Source organism: Lasioglossum baleicum, chromosome 7 (genome assembly GCF_051020765.1).
Source record: "Lasioglossum baleicum chromosome 7, iyLasBale1, whole genome shotgun sequence".
NCBI lineage: Eukaryota > Metazoa > Arthropoda > Insecta > Hymenoptera > Halictidae > Lasioglossum > Lasioglossum baleicum.
Window position 1 is genome coordinate 7,569,743 of NC_134935.1, and position 22,736 is coordinate 7,592,478.

Genomic DNA, 22,736 nt, shown 5'->3' on the forward strand with positions numbered 1-22,736 from the left:
TAAAATAATATTAATATTGTACCATTTATTCGCGCTAATGAAAATCTGTCGAAATCAGAATAACTGCAATATTTCAGGAAAAGCAACGCATTTATGAAACACAAACATATGAAGTTAAACAAAAAACTCATCGCCACGCGGACACATTCGTTATATTAAAACATTGTAAATTTAAATGTAACAATGCGCGTAGAATTAATTTTCAACACACAACTTTCGTCGAATAACACCCGGGGCAGCGTTAATTGGATGTCAGAAGCAAATCTTTGTTTTTAATTATATCGTTCGTTATAGAAACATACAAATTAATTGAACACCGGTTCACTCGCGTACGTCGAACCAGTGCGAAAACTTTTTCTCTGTAATTAGATGTCAACATTGATGCGCTTTAATTAACAAACTATTAATACTATACAGTTACCTAACCAAAGCACAAAAGGTTGAATTAGAAAATCGTGCGCGTTCCAAGGTATTCACAGTGTAGCGTTTAATTATTCAATTAATCAATTCGAACAATGCTGAAATTAAGATTAACATAAAAAGAATCCAGATTACATTTATAAAAACCTCTAGTCGAATTAAAGAGGAAAAATAAACGATTGATTTTATGAATTTATGAAAGAAAATGTAGTCGTCACTGAAAATTTTTGAATGCGAAACAGTAGACATAAATTATTGGAATTATTAGTGGACATATAGATAGATTAATAATATTATATGATAATATAAAATATATAAAATATAATATTATACAATAATATATAATTTTTTATATAATTTATATAATTATATTTTATATATTACATATTATTATATAATATTATTAATCTATCTATATGTTATATAATATTATAATATTATACATTCAAAATTAAAGGAATAGGTAGAATATAAACAAATATGCTTATACAAATATTTGAACATGATTATATAGGGAAATAAATGTTCAAAAATAACAAATTTATTTTCGAATATGAAGTACATTTTAATTATTTCCCCAGGTCTCGATTATCCTTCAGGCCTTAATTTATCCAGGCTGTTTGTCTTCCGATTAACCGATGTCCTGCTGTAATTTTGAAATTTGATTTAGGAGATGAACGTTTTTTTCGGACAGCGATTGTTGGTCGATGAACTAGGTGACGAAGGGGAGTCGCGGAAGAAATCCTCGACTAAACGAAGAGGTTTTCGGGACGGACCGTTAAATCCCCCATAATTCAGCCAGGCCGGGGTCGAGAGCTAATTAAATTGAATTCGAACCGGTGTTCGCCGTCTTATTACTCCCGCGCGGGAGTCGATCAGCTGGCCGGACGATAATTCGTCCAGGAGCCCGTTGTTTCCACGAACGGTGACTAATCGACGGATTAAGGCACCAGAATTGGCCGTGAGGGATCGTTTCCGGTCGGAAGGACGTCCCCGAACTGAGCTTGTTTCCAGAAAATCCTCCACCAACGCGGACGCCCCCGGACGCCTTTGTCCTCCGCAGTCTGCTATGAATTGCAAATTGCCTTTGATCCCGATGGAACATCCAGTATTCGACGAGACACTGACCCACCCCAGTCGCGACGCCATCCTGCGTCATTATTTCGTTACATACATCCCCCTTCGCCCCGTAGGATCGCTTTATGGATAAATAACGACACCATAACGACGCAGTTCCATCCACCGTGCAACCTTTCGTGAGTCTCGTCACATAATTACCTTTCAATTAAATTCGAACCGCGATTAACTCTCGGAAACATCGGGGGTTTTTAAATGGTCTTAATCACTGTGGTTCAGAGAACAATCCCATGAAATTTTATGAACGTACGATTACGATCAACGGGATTATGGTAAAAAGTTACGCGAGATGCATTCTGCGGCCGTTCACTGCGTTTTTCGAGCTTGCGATAATTATTACAAAGAAACCACTCGATCGATTTTGTTTAAACTCGATAGACATGTTCGGTAGACCACCCTGAACAGTCAACATGAAAATTACATTCCCCGGTTAATCCCCGGACGACAAGGACAGCTACTTCAAAAGTTGAAAGTTCGAATTCGGAATTTCTGGGTCGAAGAAGACCCGGTCACGGTCCAGCGACTGCAAATTGAATGTTCGCGCGAGACAAACACAAACAAAATACCAGCTGCGAGTCATCATTTACCACGAAAATCTCGTCGGTCATAAACACGCTCTATCCGCAAACTATTCAACGGACCTCATTTCGCGAATGCACGGTAGTCCACAGAGCAGATGCGGCGACTTAACGAAGCAAAGCAGTAACTGGATATTACGTTTTGCTGGTCTTTGTAAACGAGTTTGTCCCGGGCCCCCTTTTTAAACAGAATAGCGCATAATTCATGCCGTTAGCTCGTCCTCTTTTCGCGTTCGCGGCGAGGCGGACGCCAAGGCAGGGACGACGACGGTTCTATTACATTATATGTATGTTTGCTTTGCCTTCGTTTTACTATTCTTTAAGTTCTCCCATTCTGTAGCGGCCAGGATAAAGACGACGGTTATAACCGGGCGTTACGTCACGGTTATCCCTCGCAGACCTCAATTCCAAAACGACTGAAAACCCCGTCTGGATAATACGTTCGAGGAGCAGTAGGACACGGTAGACAAACACATCTTTTCTAGGATCTTTAAGATTTGTGACCCTTTGTGTTCCTTTTGGATTCTAAGCCCTACAACATTTCTGCGTTCTCAGAACTTTCAAGAATGCTAGTCTCTTTGTTTGAACCCTTCAATTCCTTAGGACAGATTAATCCTTGACATTCTTAAAGGTCTGGCTTCCTACTAGATTCTAGCGCTACAACATTCCTTCATTCTCAGAACTTTCAAGAATGCTAGTCCTTTATGTGGACCCTCTAATCCCTTAGAGAAGGTTAATCCTTGACATTCTCAAAGATCTGGGTTCCTTCTGGATTCTAACCCTACAACATTCCTACATTATTAGAACTTTGAAGAATGCTAGTCCTCTATGTGGACCCTCTAATCCCTTAGAAAAGGTTAATCCTTGACATTCTCAAAGGTCTGGGTTCCTACTGGATTCTAGCCCTAAAACATTCCTCCATTCTCAGAACTTTGAAGAATACTAGTCCTCTATGTGGACCCTCTAATCCCTTAGAGAAGGTCAGCCCTTGACACTCTCAAAGATCTGGGTTCCTTCTGGATTCTAGCCCTACAACATTCCTACATTATTAGAACTTTGAAGAATGCTAGTCCTTTATGTGGACCCTTTAATCCCTTAGAAAAGGTTAATCCTTGACATTCTCAAAGGTCTGGGTTCCTCCTGGATTCTATATAAGCTTTACAACATTCCTACATTCCTAGAACTTTCAAGAATGCTAGCTCCTTTCTGTGGACCCTTGATTCCCTTAGAAAAGGTTAATCCTTGATATTCTAAACAATCTGGAAGAATATAGAAAAGTCTTTTGCAACCGACCCTTTAAGAACTCTCTTTGTTTTGCATTCCTAATTGACCTTGCAATTCCACACAAAGGACCTTAAGGACTGAAAGGGATGACCCTTGGAAAATAATATCCCTTTATAACTAGCCACAACTCCGAGGAGACACCGGACACCGTGAACACAGTATATAAATTCTGAGTGTTAGCGCTGCTGAGGAAAATCCACGACGGTCACCACCCATCTTAACTCAGTACCGCGACGAACGTTGTTTCAACCTGAGATACCAAATTGATAACCACATCTCGAAACACCCGGATTCCTATATTCAGATAACTTTTGGTATACTTAGAACAATTATAGATCTCTGTTCACGATCCTCCGTGACATTTATCCAGGCCGCTCGCAATTCCACGACCATAATACGCCAAAGGGATCTTCCAGCACAGTCACAATTTTCGGACCGAAACCACCGAAATCGCCGATATTCTCTCCCGGTAATGTGCCACGAGAGACTTCGTTTCCGGTTACAATTATCACCGGCGATATCCCCGTCTCGTGATTCAAACCCGAAAATCTGATATGCCCGCCGGCCAACGAATTTCATTTCACCTCGAACAACTATTATTAGTATTAATCTACTCGGACTTATTTCGTCTGGCCCACGGTCATTTTCCTTTTATCGCGTACCGGTGTTCATTAGAGCGAACGAAAATTGCTCGCTCTCCGTTTTTCGTGCGACTCTTTTTGTTAATTAAATGATAAATCATTTTAATTGCTTCCGTTGTCTCTTCTAATTTAATCGGGCAATCGAACGAACGATCCGACAAAATAATTTTTGGATGATTCGAGGATCGGGCTGGTTGATGCAATTTCTTTTAATTTTAATCATTTGAAGTCGGAGCTATTCTAATTCGAGAAAAGGAATTCTTCTTCCGACCCGAAGTATTCCCATTTTATATGATTTGTACAATACTTTCAGTAGTTTACTAAAATGTACGTTTAGTAATTTATTGAATAGATGTTCAATAATGCAACAAATATTTTGAATAGTGGTAGAAGAATTGAAGGGGTGGATATGGATAAAGGTGTCAAGTAACATTTTAGGTTAAACTTAGATATCCTCATGAATAAAGGTGTAAACTCTCATTCTTAACTTAGCGCCCTGTTAGGAAACTTTTCTATGGTTACCTGCGGAGTTAGAGAGTGGATGAACGAGCTAACAACCAATATCGGTAATATTTGTGATGAATGAAGGTGTTAAAGTCTTCTAGCTCCTTTATCCATCCATGCTTGACACCTTTATCCATCCACCCCTTAATTGTTAGTGGCGCTAGGTGTTGAAAATAATTGAATTCTTCGAATCCCACCGTTTTACTGTAAACATATAAAATCCGCAGTCTAATCACGAACAGCAAAGTACTTAGTTCTAGCCACTGTATGCTAGGGAAGCAACCTAAGGGCGAAGGGCCGGCAATGTTCTCGTCTGCAGCGGTGCAGAAGATGCACCGAGCTTTCCCAGTGAAACGAAGTACAGAGAGCGCGTGTAACTGGTAGAATCAGAGGGTTCCTGTTGACTTAACCTTCTCTTTAACTCAATTCCACGGCTCCTCGTGATTTCGGCTCTTCTCGCTGTGGCCGTCTCTTTAATTACAGCTACTCTCCTCGCGGATACTAGACGCGTTCTTGCCTCCACTCCGCAGTCCTTTGCCTCTCCATATTTTTACTCCTCGTTTCTTCGTTGTCCCTCCCCCCGGAACGTCGTGGTTATTTCCACAAGGCTTCAGACTCGCGTTTTTAATTGCGTTTCGGCTACCAGCGCGGCGCGGCGCCTTTGTCAATTCACTTCCCGGCTTCTCGCAAAGTCATTCAAACGTCTGACCACAGTCTGCGGCCGACGAGAGACATTTTCTAATTGATTCCCGGTGTTCTGAATCTTCTTCTACCAACCTTTGGTTATAGTCCCGTCGGAAGGCAGTGGACAATGCAAAAGGTTTTCCTTTTTCTTTTATTTAAGCTCTTCAGACTCTTAAATGGATCCACTATTTGTTATTTGGATATTCAAATAAAAAGCAAAAATAATTATTTATTATTTAAGCAAGTCTACGTAGAATTATTTAAAATAATAAAGTTAATTGTTATTTACAAACACAATTTCAATTATTATTTGAATTGACAACTAAATTGATATCCACCTCAATCCAAATAATAAATAATCTTTTATTTGCGAATAAGAAATAATAAATAGATCACTTTTGGAATTATTTAAATTACTTTTATTTCAATAAAAAGTTCAGTTATTATTTGCAATTAAATACACACGTTTATTTATTGTTTAATTATTTATTATTTAAAATAAAGTTTGCCCAACACTGCCGGTGAGATACGATTTAAATAGATTTAAATAGTTTATATACTTTAAATAGTTTAGATGATTTAAATAGTTTACCGTCTTTGAAGATGGAATTGACAGAAATACAAGCCTTAACATTAGGTTCTGCTATAAATATGTAAACATTTAGGGATAGTAGAAACACCTTTCTAGACCTATGTCTTACTGTTATAATTCAAAATACTTCGTAAAATACTTCGAAACGACTTCAGCTTCATCGCGGCACATTCTTAAAATAAATGATAATAATTTGAATACCAACACATCTATAAAAATTGAGGCAGCCGCTGTATAAAAATGTGCAAAATAAAAAATGGCGCCTGAGGGTGGTTTACCTTCGGTTTTTCCTCCACGGTTCCCGGCAAGTCTGCTCACAGCGAGCTTATTCCCCATTGTTTTTATTACTGCAGGAAGTTATTGAAACGTCCGAGGGCAGCAGTTTCGCGGATATAACAGGAAACGCGATCCCAACGCTCGCAAAATGAACCATTCGCGAAATGATCGACAAGCAGAAATCGAATGTCGACCCTCCCTTATTTCAGGAAGGACACAGATGGACACGTCATCTCCTGCCGATTGTTTGCCATGGGAAATTGCGAAGACGTGTGTATCTAGTGTATTTCATGTACAGGGTGTTTCAAAATTAGATTCTAACATTCTGCACCTCTGGATCGGTGGAGATCCGTTTAAAAAAAATGAATCGCAAAATTTTTGACCTTGACAAAAGGGGCAAGATGAATTTTGCGATCGAATTTTTAAAGAGATCTCCACTTATCCAGTACTGCAGAATCACGCTATAGTGATCGCGTATATATATATATAATTTTGATACACCCTGTACAGTTGCAGCTGTAAGGTTCGATCTTGAACGATTCACGTCGGAATACAGCCGGTTCCGACACGATCGGAGTAAAGAGGATAAGAGAAAGAACCGGACCTTGTTCCCTTAAAAGCATCTTTACCCGATCGTTCCGCGAGCGATCCCATAAGCAGTGGATTTCCAATCTTGATCCGTAAACAAGGGAGCCGGTTTTCATCCGTTGTCTTCCAATAACGAGTCCGACTTGCGCGGAATATTCGCCGACGGATAAGGAAGCTGGAATATGTTGTTTGGCCTCGAAGCCGGATATGTGCGCCTTATCAAACCCTTCATGCAGAGGAATAAGATTTCCGAGTGTTTTCTTTCTATTTTTCCGGATACAAGGCCAGTACCGTTTAGATTGCCCATTATTGTTCAGGATCCTGTGTGAAAATGATTTTTTTCAAGGTGATTTGGGTCAAGTTACTGCTTTCTTTAATTAAAGATAGAAAAAAATTTATCTGCCACATATATAGATTTTATCTATCTCCTATTTTAAAAATTGTAGAGGAAAAAATCTATCTCGTATGACCTTATTTGTTATGTGGATGCATCGATGCACCCGCCAGCTGCAATTGCACTTTATTCTTCAATGCAACCCAGCGACAAACCTTGAAATCTTTTAATTTTTGAATAAACAAACATTTGAAATATTCGTTCTGGACTATGTTTCCATGCAAGAGAATTCTTTGGAGTAATCGTTCCGTCCGGAGACAGACAACAGCAAAATAAATCTAGTTGAGCGACGATCTCAGTCGTGAAAGAGGACAATGAAGGAAGAAGCTGTGGAAGCTCTGCTTATTCCAGAGGATGTCAAAAATAAGACTAGGATCTGGTAGTCCCGAGGTAAGCTTGTGTATCGTTTCCGAAAATAGCCCTGCGGCTACCAAAATGTCCTCGAACCTGAATCCCATAGTAAACCGAGGCAAGCCGCATCGCTGATCCCCTAGCCATTTCAAATCCTTTACACAAATTCGAATCGTTCGTGCGGCACGTTCACAAAACCGACCTGTGTTCACTGTCTTCTATCTCTTTTCAACCTTTGCAAGCTGCCGGGGATACCTCGAATCCAATTTATTTCGACTGCGCACAAATAGAACAGTGAACAAAACGGCAAATTATAATGTACAATTGCGGAAAGTTCTTTGCATCTTCGTTTCAGACAATTTTTAAAGGTGGAGACAATTTTACATCGCAGGAATCTCTTTTCCATTTCGGATAATTTCTTGTGCAATTACGCGTGTTTTGTTGTTAACTATTCGCAAGGAAAATTCACGTATAACGTTGAATCATGCCTGAACGCATAGAGAACAAATTTTTAGCGATGCATCGATAAATTTTCCTTTTCGTTCGGAGAAACGAGTTCCACAATAAGTACAGTTACAATTGCAATTTGGAAAAAGAAATATATATATATTATTTAAATATAAATATATTAGTATTTAGAACAATTTAAGGATTTTCGTAATTTCCAGTGTCGAAAATTTTCAATTTTAACCCGCCTCCTCCGAAAAGATTGTATTGTATTTAAGTTCGTGTGTATTCACATATATTAAATGGAAATTATTTTATACTTTTTAGTGCGTTTTTTCGAAGTCGGTTTGATTTTTTTTTAAAAGTTTTTTTTCTTTTATTTAAGCAAGGAAAATTCACGTATAACGTTGAATCATGCCTGAACGCATAGAGAAAAGATTTTTAGCTTTCTTTCGGAGAAACGATTTCCACAATAAGTACAGTTACAATTGCAATTTTTGAAAAAATTTCTTTTCACATCCTGTAGTAAACTCTAGCTTCCCAGAAAAGTTCAAATCGTATAGTACAATATTAAAAAAGCTATCGTATCTTTTTTATACAGCGTCCGAATATTAATTCGAGTAACCGTACCCAAAATATTCAGAACAAAAGGAACGGGATAATTTGAACTGGATCTCGCTAGAATAACCAACAAATAAGCTTGTGGAAACAATGGCTCCCGTAAGAAAACTGAAGCATCCAATCTCGCTGCAGCAGCCAGCATGCTCGCCGGAAAGCAGCTCTTTAATATTCGAAAAGAGAATTTGTAGTTGCAAAAATATCGAAATAGCAAGGAAAAGCTAGGGTCCCGCTGGATGCATTCAGGACCTTGCACTCCGGACTAGCTTGCAACGAGAGAGGCGGTGGGTGAGAATCCTGGAAAAACGAGAGGGAGAGGTTTCCATTCGCGCGGAGGGAAAGACATCGCAGTCAGGTATTTTCGCGTCGCGGCAGAAAACGGACAGACCCGCGTGTACGCAGACACATCGTTTATGGGCGACATAAAACTTCACTTTTGCATTCCCTGTGAACACGGTCTGATGTTGGATGCGCGAAGCAGCATGATAATGTACGACGTGCTGGGCGTGATGCGCCGCGACGCGTTGCGACGCGCCACGGGACGCATTAAACCCCGGAAAAGAATCACACGTACCGCCGAGAGCTAGAATATAACCGGAAACAACCCCCGAGAGCATGAAGCAAGGAATTAGGGGTCTGCAGATGATCAGAGAGTGCTATGCTACTTCCAGCATGGTCATTTCCGAATACTCTGGAGCATGGAATGTTTGCTTGGAGGATGCTGGGAGACACTACAGTCAGCGGCAATATTAAGTGGACACTCTTAAAAATCGCATAACTTTTTAAAAATTGGTCCAAAGGACTTGAATTTTTTTAAGATGTTCGAACGGCTAGTTTGCCAGAGAATAAGTAAACAAAAATTTATTACGATTGCAATTGGTAAGAATTATACAAAATTTTAAAAAATGATGTTTTGTCAAGTTTTTTATCTGGGCCTGTAACGATAATTTACAAAATGCGTTTTATAGATTTCGGTAACTTACATGCAGACAACATTGCAATGAGCTACATACGTTTAAAGATGAGAACTTAAGGGTGAAAGTCGCAGATTTTCAGCCTTGCCAGGGCATTTCGCCCTTACGTGACCTTACTTCAATTTCTACAGTTTGAGGGTAATAGTTCAGCGATAAGTTGTTAGGTAGTGCCACAATATTAAAATTTGGAATCTCCGTGTAGAGCAAAATAGCTTCGCTTTAAATTGTTTTCTTTCGCCTCCTGTAAAATTTACTTTTTTGGATTTAGGCAATTTTTATGAGGCCGACGATATAATGGTAATGCGTGCAAGTGAGAGTCTCAAAGTTATTTGCCCTTAGCTTTGCCCATTTCGATCCCACCAACCCCTTCTCGAGAAAAAAATCCCATACATCATTCTCGCCCCCAATCAAGCTGACCCAACTATCTCTCGATTCGATTAATTCCGCATACGGTAACTGAATATTGTTGTTGGAAAATACACGAGATGAGTCAGTATGAACTATCATAAAACTGAAGGTCGCCTTGATAGTCCACTAAAAAACTGAATCGCAATAGAGGCTCGATTAAAAGAACTGAAATCGCGGAAAGGGAGGAAAAAAGCAGTGCACCGAAGCAAACAGAAAACAGAAGAGAAAAGTAGAAACAATGAAATTAAGTTTCTCGAAATAGGATCCGAATGAGAAGAAACGAAGAAAGAAAAAAACACGAATGTGCAACTACAACAAAAAAAAAAAAGAGAAAAAGCGTACAAAACATCCCTGCACAGTACACGATTCTCTAGAGAAAAGCTCGCATGTTATCTCATTAGGAACAGCAAAAGGAAATAACTTCGTAGAACGAACAAGAGCGAACGAAGAAGAAAAACGTGTTGCCCCTCAAGATAAATAATAAACAAACTAACCGGTTAGACGCGTTAAAACGCGAGTTCAGCGAACTTGATTGACGCGGAGAGACATACACGCATACCTCGTACATTCTTCCGGGATTCTGCACCTCACGCTTTCTCCGGCTGATTTACCGCAACCATGGGATGTTTGACGTCAACATATTTCCACGGCGCGGTGAGACCTGTGTGTGTGTGTTGTGCGCGGTGCTCGACGATATGGAATGCGCGGAATTACACGAAATGAATGTCCGTGAGAGAAAGCAGGATACGAGAAGAGAGAGAAAGAAGCCACAGACATTAACAATCTGATACGTATCCCATTCCCAATTTGGGGAGAGGGTGTTTGACAGAAACTCCCATAGATAGCACTTATCGTACCACCAGTGCAATTATTGTTGGACCACTGTCAGCTTCATATCAGTGATACAACTCACGCCGACTGTATTCTCTGAAACTCTCAAAGGTGCTACTCATTGTACCATCAATACCATTATTGTTAGACCACTGACCACTTTGTATCACTAATACGACTCTCACCAACTGTATTCTATGGTGCCATGTCCATTGACAGCAACAATTAGGCATTAAATGAGTTTCCACAACAAATAAACCTTAAAATAGAAACTCAATTCTGAATTTGTGTAGATACCACTTATTGTACCATCAATACAATTATTGTTAGACCACTAACCACTTTATATCACTGATACAACTCATGCCAGTTGTATTCTATGGTGCCACGTCCATTGAGAACGACAATGAGGAATTAAATGTATTTCCACAAGGAACAAACATGCAAATACAAATTCAGTTCTGAATTTGGAGGGAGTGGATGTTTGACAACAACTCCCATAGATAGCACTCATCGTACCAGCAGTGCAATTATGGTTAGACCACTGACAGCTTCATATCAATGATACAACTCACGCCAACTGTATTCTGTGGTGCCACGTCCATTGATAGCGACAATTAGGAATTAAATGTATTTCCACAAGGAACAAACATACAAATACAAATTCAATTCCGAATTTGGGGGAAGAAAGTGTTCGACAGAAACACCGTTGATACAACTAACACCAGCCGGTCCCGTACACCTCGCAGCTGCATTCTATGGTGCCACATCCGGCGGCGGCGGCGGCGGCGACAACTAGGAATGCATCCCCCCGGCTAATTGTGTGGCGATGCCGTTGCCCCGTCAGAAAATCGTCCAGGAATAATTTGCGGACGCTGCGTCGGTGTAGGGTAGCATTCGGCCGACGTAATACGGAATTATGCAATTCGAGTAACCGCATTTCCATTATGCAGTATTTACTCGCGGCCATGTATTCCGGCCGGTGCAATGTGCAGTCGCACATGTAACGGATGATGTAGGCGCGCGAGACGCTGCTGCGGCGGCGGAGCGGAGAGATAGCAACCAAGGAAAATGAGAAAGAGAGAGGAGAACGAGAGAGAGAGAGAGAGAGAGAGAAGGAAATAGAGGGAACACTTTGTGGCATGTATGCACCTGAATCGCGCCAGAGGATTCGGCGTTCCGTCGAAAATGAAATTACTTGCTCGTCCCCGGTCTCGCAGATATCGCGGCCTCGCGCGCGACCTCGATCTCGAGGATCCAGAGATAAAATCATCGTTTTCCTCGGAGTGGCGGTTCGTGCTCGAGCGAATTACTGTTATTACGTACGTATTAATAGGAAAACGGGGCTCGTTTCCCGAGCCCCGTTTCCAGATGCATTTCTGGGTCGCGATGCTTCCTTCGTCTTACACAAGCTGTGATCGAAAAGAATGTCTACGACATTCATTATACGCACGCGTCGATTCAATTACATACTTCGGCCAACATCACTGTTTGCCATTTTTATCTGATATCTTGAATGTACATCTTTTTGTTCTCTCTTCGAATCGATTGAATTGGAGAGTACTTGTTCTCGTAGATCGAAAGCGATGCTTTCTTCGTCTTACACAAACCCGACAAGAATGTTTACAGCATTCATTATACCGCACTGCACACATCCATTAAATTACGTACTTCGGCCAACATCACTGTTTGCCATGTTTATCTGATATCCTAAATGTACATCTTTTTGTTCTCTCTTCGATCGATTAAACCCAAGAATACTTGTTGCGGTAGATCGAAAAGGATGCTACCTTCGTCTTACACAAGTTGTGATCTAAAAGAATGTCTACGACATTCATTATACGCACACGTTGATTAAATTACAACATTACTGTTTGCCATTTTTATCTGATACTTTGAACTACATCTTTTTGTTCTCTCTTCGAATCGATTAAACCCGAGAATACTTGTTCCGGTAGATCGAAAGCGATGCTTTCTTCGTCTTACACAAACTCGAAAAGAACATTGACAAAATTCATTATACCGCACTGCACACATCGATTAAATTACATACTTCGGTCAATGTTTGCCATTTTTATCCGATATCCTGATGAATGTACATTTTTTTGTTCTCTCTTCGAATCGATTAAACCCGAGAATACTTGTTCCGGTAGATCGAAAGCGATGCTTTCTTCGTCTTACACAAACTCGACAAGAATGTTGACAGGATTCATTATACCGCACTGCACACATCGATTAAATTACATACCTCGGTCACTGTTTGCCATTTTTATCCGATATCCTGATGAATGTACATTTCTTTGTTCTCTCTTCGAATCGATTAAACCCGAGAACGCTTGTTCCGGTAGATCGAAAGCGATGCTTTCTTCGTCTTACGCACACTGTGATCAAAAAGAATGTCTACACATTCATTATATGCACACTGCACACAATCATCACTATTTGCCATTCTCAACTGATATTCCTGACTCCGCCGTTTTGTACTCTTTTCAAATCGTTTAAATCCGAGAATACTTGTTCCGGTAGGTCGTCAGGTGGAATTGAATAGTATGTTTCAGTCAGAAGGCTGGGAATTAAATCGCAAGGGGTTAAAGTGCCACAATTTTCCAGATCCGAAGCGTTTCCTTCTCGCGGCGATCATTCTTTCCCTTTGCACCGTTTGCGGAAATACGTTCCGCGCGAAAATCGTTTCAAGAGAGAAAGGAGGAGATAGAGAGAGAGAGAGAGAGAGAGAGCGAAGGGGGGCTATTCGAGAGGGTTAATCGAGTGGGCGTGCGGGGGTGTGGGAAAAAATCTGGATCCCTCTCCAGCGTTTAACGGCCGGCGAATAACCAGCCAATATCCGGGGCCGTTCTCCGCGATTTATTCTCACCGTCAATTACAAAATATTTTCGCAATTTATGCGGCATCCGGCGGTGATTTACCGCGACGCGTATATATCGCGCTCGCCGCCGCGCGCCGCGCCGTTCCACGCGTCGCGTCCCGTATGAAATATTTTTAACGCGCCGTTATTTACGGCTTGATTTCGCCCATTTATGGCCGAGCGGAATAGTTGGTCGCGCGATGCCGCGTCGCGACGCTCGCCCGACGACGCTTCCTCTTTGATCTCTCGACTCGAAAATGAAACGGAAAATGAATCGCGATGCCTCGTCTTTTCCCTCTCGCGTGGTCTTGCAATTTAATATCGAACCTATCGAGAAATGTTATTATTATAATTCTTTTAATGTCAAACCGCGCAACTTGACTACGCGACTTGACCAAGAAATTTCGAACAGGAATTGCAGACAGAATATTAAAAGTTCTTACTGTTTGCAAGTTCTTTTTACAGCTAGTGACACGACCCCGTAAAGAAACATCGAATGGAAGAAAATGGAAAAAAGAGCACCGAGGACGAACGATAATCGGTTTCGATGGGGAAACGGTATTTTACGAGCAGTTGGTAATTAACAGGGGCAACGTTTTATCGTCGCTGGAGGTCCGGAGTCGTTCAATTTTGTACGAGCTTTAATTGCTGGTGCACCGCACCGACACACACGCTCTTCTCTCTCTCTCTTTCTCTCTTTCTCCCGTCGGATGTCCTCTTCTTTGTGCAAGCTCCCGTGCCCCGCGCGGTTTCGAATAGTTTGCAGCTTGTCCGCGAGGCCACCTCGAAATCGAACTCGACGAGAGCGCACAGTTTGTTTCGAAACAGGCCGTCGAATCAAAGCTCTCCCCAGGCTCGCTCGGTCGTTTCCGGGTTAGTTTCGAACGTTTTCGGCCGCGCGTTAAAAACCATGTGTGCTCGCTTCTCCCTCCCTTTCCCTTTATTTCTCCCCCTTTCTCAACAAATCGTCGCTGAAGGACGTACTTTGACGAGCCAGATTCGTGATGAAGGTTTTTAACAAAGTCTAACAAATATGAATGTTCCGCGTTTCATTTTAGATGAAATAAAATTTCAATATTTGAGCATTAGACTAAATCTAGCTATACAAAAAATATACATTTTCTTTACCCTTCTACGACATTTTTGTGCATAAGACGTTTTAACCACCGTAACTGTAAAGAAAATGGTGTTACCACTCGGTTTACGCACCACTAAAAGTGACTATTTCACATTACTTCGTCAAAATGACGCGAACGTATCTATCCAAATTTTTAGCCATTTTTTATATTGAACATTAGAGCTCGTCATAGTTGGTTTCTTTTGTACAAAATGTGTAAAAAGTTCACAGAATTATGATATATAGAGGCTGTAAAAAATGTATAAAGGGTCCACAAAGTGTATAAACGGTCGACAAAAGCGCTGAATAAAGTTCGCAAACCGCTTCTGTACATTTGCCGTGACAATGCCTCACTTGTTGCGTTTAAACAAATTGTTAAAACAACTGTAGAAGGGAAATAATTTCCCCCGCGGTGACCAAAGACCGAAATGGTTAAACAGTCGGATAGGAAGCACGATTTTCCAGTCTTTGTTCCGCGCGTACGGACTACATGTACGTCCGGTAATTATAATGTTCCGCGGCGTTTGCGAGGGCGAGATCAAAAACACTCGTTCGAGGGGATATTTTAGGGCACTCTTCAGTATTACCCGGAGTGAAGAATCTTTCCTCTCTCTCTCTCTCTCGTTCCTTCGTTTTCCCAAGGCAAGGGAGAGTCTCGAGTCTCGAATAAAAGAAGAGCACCCGAGGCACCGTAAAAGACCACTTACGCTCAATTCCTGGATTCACGTGCGTCGGGAGCGCATAAAAAATCTGTAACTTTGCTTCTGCCTCATATACACCGTCATGAATTCTTGAGAGGTTAATCACTGTGCTAAAGCCTTTGTGTGCGTTGTTCAACCCAATCAAATTAGAGCATCGAGATATTCTTCATGAGATGCGCCGATGTATTGTAAATCAAGATATTTATTCGCAGGTTTATTCATTAACATGACAAGTAGACAGAAGATTTGATGCTTTTATGACGAAAACGAGTAGGTATAATTTGAAACATTGAAAAGCATCAGATGAATTTCCAAATATTGACCCTGTGCACTCGCAGCTATTTCAACTCGAAAATTAAACATGTTTCTGCGGACCTAGAATAATTGCATTTTACATGATTTTTATCTTTTCATGGATATGAAATTGATGTAATACTTAATAAATCATACATAAATGTTTTAATAAATGTTAAATTTAGTTATTGATTAGATACCAACATATTTTTAATAATGTAAGTAATATTTTGAATAATGGTACAGGAATTTTTAGTAGTGACTCCGAGTCGTCATTCGGATGCTAAAGGTTAAAAGAGAAAAGAAATTTCTGAGGTGGAAAATTTTTATTTTGCATAAAGATTCGCTGTCTAATTGTAAGTTACCTCGCAAATGGCAGAAAATAATCGAATGGGAAGTGTGTTATTCTTGTATGCTATATAGAATGTCCCAAAAATCTTGTACTTCGTAGAGAGGAGTGATTCCTCTCGAGGAAGTAGATACTACGTTTTTGGGACACCCTGTATCTCGCGATCGGCCTGTACAGATTTTACCGATCCGTCACCGACGAAATTGGAATATCGTGACGGAATATGCACCGTTAACGGCGAAATAATGGCGCGGCACCCGAGCCGAGCCAGCACGCGATACCCTGCCAGCGGATAAAAGTTACGAGGCCATAGAGCCACGCCACCCCTATCGATTTGGCCCGCCATTACGGCCCCTAAGATGCAAAATGAATTACATACAAAAGTATATCCACGGACAGCTTCCACTTATATGCGAGACTTTCGTTTCTATACACTGTATGGTACACAGGAACGACACGAGTGCTATCAATTTTATGTGTTGGTAATATCAGTTTGTTCGGAAAGTAATTTCGTTTTTCCTGTAGTTATATTACTGTGTTTGTTATTTTACTTTGTTATTTTACCGGTCAAAATGATTTTTTATTTTACGATTATTGATGAAATAAAAATAATTTCATAAGAAATGATTGTGTAGATATCTTTAGTGCAGCACATATTACAATAGGAGCTGCACGAAGTTTAAATAAAATCAATCTTGTCATTTTTATAAGGGAACATGCACCAGTTACGTTTAAGGCTCGGTAGGTTTAGTATTGACCTTATTTTAAATCGCAAAATCCTGGTATCTTTTGTGCGGTGCAAATTGCATTTGTAATAAAGTCGTAAAAATTGAACGAGCATGTATCTTTAAGTTCCCAAACTTAAACTTTCCTAAAAGAGATCACAGAATAAAATGCCATACTTATTCTAAATGGTAAAAGATTGGCTTCCATTTTCCCTTGAGAAAACGAAATGACTTTCCGAACGACCAAACAGTTTACTATTATATTGCGAGACGAATGTTTCTCAATACGCTTCGTGTATAATGGTTGAAGCTGATATTGCATGAGGATCGTGATATACCTGTTCAACGGTTCGAGAATTCCGTCTAGGTATTTCGCGACGAGGCCGCGTTTTCGGAGCGCGTTTCCTTCGCCCCTTTTTCTAGCCCAGTTAATTTTACGGCTCGTTGCCAACGAGGGGTTGCGATTCGACGAACGGAGCTCCTAATTTACACCCCCAAGATGGCTCTGCTACTTTTACTACGAACATTCTCCACTGTGACACTGATTTACGCCTTTCCTCTTCGTCCTCGGGGCTCAATTCGAATCGACGAAACCAGATCAACTCACTCCCTAACCATTTCAACCCGTGTACTCATTACAATCTTTTCAAACTAATTCCTGGGTGAAAATACGGGGTGATCCATCAATCGTGATTATAGCAAATTTTTTGTCAACTCTTTTTATTCTCAAGGTCACCTTCAATTTTATACAAATACACCTATAATTTGTTTACGCCTATCTCTGTTACAGAATTTCAAGACGAAGTCGGCAAGTATCATAACATAAAAAGAATTGCTTTTCCTATTTTTTTCCAAAAAATTTGCTATAATCATGCGAAAGATCTCCTGAAACCATGCTACATCTGATAAAAACAGAAAAACAGAAATAAGATCGAGAAAACACGAACTGCAAAATTCATGAAATATAAAATCGACCAAATGCATTGCAGAGAAAATTTGAACAGCCTAACGCGTCGATTAAGTGCACATGCGCGCCCGAGAATCTCTCAAAGAATAATTACAACGTTCCATAGTTCGTTTTAACGAGTCTCGGTTACTCCGGTGATAATTTCAGGCGGGTCTCCGTTTTCTCTTGGCCGCAACGCGGTGGAACGCGTTGGAACACGGTTGCAGAGCGTTGCAGCGCGTTGCAGCGTGCACCAAGGGGTCGCGGGTGGGATCGGAATCAACGCGATGGCGGTCTCGCGGGACTCGATACACGAGCGTTGTTCCCGCGAAACTTTAGATTACAGTAGAAAACTGCGGCCGGTCGCGGCAAGCTCGTGAAATAGCAGCCGGTGTCGCGTTATCGCGCGATACAGCCTCCCGGGGTGCAGCAATTACTTAGCATCCGGGGTACCGGACCCCGGAAATTACAGGCCACGGCTCCGCGGAATTGCGAATAAAATCGCCGCCGAACTTGCAAAGTCCTGAGTAATGGTCCCGCGAAGATACTGATTCGTTCTTTGCGGAATTAACGCGCCAGACTAGCACGGCACGTTACACAATACCGAATTCAGTAGTATTTCCAAGGTCATATATCAGGAATAAGAGGAATATGCAGATTTGTAAACAAATTAATAAGACTACTATGTCAAATACTTTGATTTTTGAGGACGCACAGCGAAATTTCCTTTGAGGAACGGGTTTTCGGGAAACGTGACGCTTAGCTAATCAACCGGTAGCCGCCGCGGCGCGTTTCGAGTGTATTATTTTAGCGGAGTTTCCGGGACAGCGGCAAATCAAGGGACCAACTTTTCGTCTGATTAAATCACCGCTTCGAAACTGCAAACCGGGGGGCTGTGTACCTTTGAGTCGCAGACCCAAGATTAATATTGATTCTCCGTGGTGGGGGTTTTGAGGGGAGGGGCCAAGCATTGAATGCCAATGGCGTCTTCGTGCCGCGGTTCGGCCCGAATCGAGTTAACGGGAATCCGTTTAAGAGAAACTTTTAAGCGACTTCCTCGAGATTTATCTCGGCCGAGGGAACTTTCGCCTTCGTGGCTCCGGCTCGCATCGCTCCATCGAAAGAAACATTTTAGATCCCGATACTTCGTATTGGCCTAACATTAATTGGGGCATTTGACGTCACACAACTGTGCGTTCTCGCGAAATAAAAATACAAGAATAACAACCAACTGAAAGTAAACCCATAAATATCCTCGCGGAGGCGAGTATATCTGTATTCCCAAGTTGCAGTACACTCGATTTACATTAGAGTACATTGCCAGCACGTACGTTATCTTTATCCAGGTCCAAAGAAGAGAAACTTGGTAAGAAAGTTGCGGGCGTACAGGTTGCAGTTCGATGCGTTGGAACTTTTTGACCAAAGAAGCGAGTTTCGAATCCTGTGGGGATTTTCATTTCCTGCTCTTCCCGACTACTTGCGGAAAGGAAAGAGCGTGGAGAGTCTCTCTGTCGGTTGAATATTAATTGAAAAATTCCGGAACCGGAACTCTTGACGGTAGAAACCCAGCGATCGAGTTACCCGCGCCGGATAAATAATAAATTGAGCAGCGTCTCCCGGGAAATGAAATGAAAATGGAAATGGGAAATTATAGACAGCAACCGCGCGCGTTTACTGGCCGAGATGCTGCGTATGTATACATCTAGCACGGTATACTATAGTTGTCGCGAAGAAGATCAATGGAGAATTTCATGAGCGAGGAAATATCGTCGGCAGAAATCGTTCTCGGAGTCGATGAAATATAAAACCGATGTTGACAAGTATTTTGTACATACTAGGTCATTCAGAAAGTTCGTAGCCTGACACATAGATGATATTGGCAGCAGCAAACACATATCGTTGTTGAAAACATCCGTCCTAAAGGTTGGCGCACACTAGACCGCACCGCTCCGCACCGCGTCTGCACGCCGACCGCCCGCTTCCGCTGTTTTGACTTTCTTCTATTAGTTTCAATGGGAGTGCGCACACCTAAGGCCGTTATTAGACTAGGCCACTGGTGGCGCAACTCGGTTGCGCCACCAGTGGCTCAGCACGTCGTGGGGCATTGAAACAAATGTAACCTATTAGACTACGGTAACTGGTGGAGCCACCAAAAATAGTTGCCGATCTGGTGGACGGCATCGGCAACCGGCCGGGCAACATTTGGTGGCGCCGCCACCAGCCGGGGTATTGATTTGAATGTAGCCTATTAGACAAAGCCACCAAGTTGCGCCACCAGCATCGCGAAAACATGAACAATTGACGTTCAAATTACCACCACATTTATCGTAAAATAAATAAGAGCACGACATAGCGTTACATCGACAGCGGGAATGAACGCTTGGTGGTACCACCAGTTACCGATTCATAAAAGCTCTTCAATTCGGTGGCGCCACCAAGTTGCGCCACCAAGTTGCCCACCAGTGGCCTAGTCTAATAACGGCCTAAAAGCTCTTCAATTCGGTGGCGCCACCAAGTTGCGCCACCAAGTTGCCCACCAGTGGCCTAGTCTAATAACGACCTAACAGACAATACATCGGCTCGCAAAGGTGTTTTTGCAATAGCCAAATTGAAGGAGTTACGCTATGAATTGTTGCAGCATCCACCATATTCACCAGACCTGGCCCCCTCTAACTTCCACTTGTTCCCAAACCACAAAAAATTCCTACGTGGCAGGCGTTTTTCATCAAATGAAGAAGTTATAGCAGCCGTAGGTGAGTATTTTAGAGGTCTCGAGGAAAATCATTTCAGAGATGGGGTAAATGAATTAGAAAATCGCTGGAAAAAATGTATTGAGCTTAAGGGAGAATATACTGAAGAATAAATGTATTTTGACTCATTATTTCATGTCATTTCATTGTTAGGTTACGTACTTTCCGAATGACCTGGTATTTTGTACATTTGCATTCAGAAAATAACAATTAAACAGCGGATCTTTATGCAAAATAAAAGTTTTCTACCTGAATTACAACAAACTGGAATGCAATATAAATTTATTTTGTCTTCTAATATGTTTGATATGTTGAAAATAATATAATCGCAATCCTTCTTTTTCTCTTTTAAATTATATCAACTCATTTTTGTTATGAATGCATAAAATTCACTGTCTCATAACAATACATCGTTTAAAAATGCGATCAAAGAATCAAGTAAAAACTGGGGATTAAAACCGCCGCTATCAAAAATGAGAAATTAGTTGTTTAAAAATGAAAGATTCGGATCGCAGTCGACGCAATAACGAACATCCGCATTCCAAGGATTAATTAAAAGTGCGGGCCACATCCTCGACGAGATAACGCGGTCGGTTGACCAACGTAATTTCATTGTACTCGTTGTTTGTTCCCATTCGCGCCATTGCCCGGGAAATTCCTCGAAGATCGCCGGTCATTAAATTCCCCGCGAAAAACCACGGGAACGCTATGCCAGCGCGCGTATATCCTCCAGGATGTCATCAGGATGCGCTCGCGCGCGCATTTAAATTGCATTAAGGGAAACAGCCCTTTAAATTACCTCTCGCGATATCGGACAGTGGTAGAAGAAGAGGAGCCCGGCGGAGATAAGCTCGCTAACTGAAATCGCGACGACAGCTGAGACGCGCGTTACTCTTCGCCGGAGACAGCTCCGGAAAAGAATTAAGGTCCTGTTCGGAGAGGAATCCTTTCTTGAGGATCGCAGGAAGCTCTGAGCCACTTGGATTTACCAGGAAAAAATCGCGGTAAACGGCGCTGATGGACCCAGCATTCTGATTGCTATTGATGAACTTGGTGATTTCGTGATTCATGGTGTGTGCGACCTTTTTAGATTTTTTTATTTCTTATTACATATAAGGCTTTTTACGTCGCATCAATATCTAGGTCATTAGCGACGAACTTCCATGATGACTTTAGATTTTGTGAAAGTGGTTGATTCTTTTTAAATTTTCGTTTTTGGCGAGCGGAGCATGATTCTGAAGTATAGTTCATATATACAGTGGATAACAAAAGTAAGTTAATACTCATATTTTCAATGATGAAATCACGATAACAGTAATATTTATTCACTTGTAAAAATAAACAAGTTGATTACATATTTAATGGTAATGTTGAAAACAAAATTTATCAAGATTATCACAGTGATTTGAAGATTTATCAAGATATTGATCTTTCTGTACTAAATATACAAAATTTGGTGTGGCAAAAATAAGTTAAAGTATCGTTTCATAACACTGTCCAACTTACTTTTAACTTACTTTTGCCACACCAAATTTTGTATATTTAGTATAGAAAGATCAATATCTTGATAAATCTTCAAATCACTGTGATAATCGTGATAAATTTTGTTTTCAACATTACCATTAAATATGTAATCAACTTGTTTATCTTTACAAGTGAATAAATATTACTGTTATCGTGATTTCATCATTGAAAATATGAGTATTAACGTACTTTAATTTGTCAATAGCGTGACAATTGTTGTAATGGAAATTATTTATATGATAGCGGTGTGTTCTGAAAGAGCTGTTTTCACAATTTTCTTTAAAAAGACGAAGCAAGATTTCGAATTGCCACTTTACGCATTTTATGCATGAATGTTCAAGCTTCAATTCAAGGCACATTACAGCCCGATCGGACGGCGCATAATGCAAATATCAAAGGTCGAAAGAGCACCATCTCTCAATTTTAACTCCATAATCGCATAATTTCCCCAATGGAATCGATTCGCGAATTATAGGGGGAACAAAAGTTCCGAGAGGATGGCCAATAATTAAACAGAGCCTTTCATCGGCACGAGAACAGAAAGCGGCTAGAAAAGACAGAAAAAAAAGTGCAGGAGTGCCGATCGGAGGAGGCTTCGGCGCCGCATCCGTTTCCCTGTTTCCGGTTCGCGAGAAAGGGGCTGCTTTCGAGTGCTCGTTAAATATTCCGCCGTGCGTCGCGAAACACTCCCCGCCACTGTTTATTTTCTAAACAGCCGCGGAACGCCCGGACTATTTCCT

General features: G+C 41.1%; 1 protein-coding gene and 1 long non-coding RNA gene across 2 annotated transcripts in view; both read right to left on the reverse strand.

Annotated features, from left to right (window-relative positions):
• The window catches only part of LOC143210551 (uncharacterized), a 259,814-nt gene that overhangs the window by 54,010 nt on the left and 183,068 nt on the right, over positions 1–22,736 (reverse strand). The window lies entirely within an intron of this gene.
• Positions 7,865–21,979, reverse strand: LOC143210560 (uncharacterized). Its single transcript, XR_013009279.1, has 2 exons — positions 20,283–21,979; positions 7,865–20,205 (listed from the first exon to the last, which is right to left on the reverse strand). It is a non-coding gene; the product is annotated as an uncharacterized LOC143210560 (long non-coding RNA).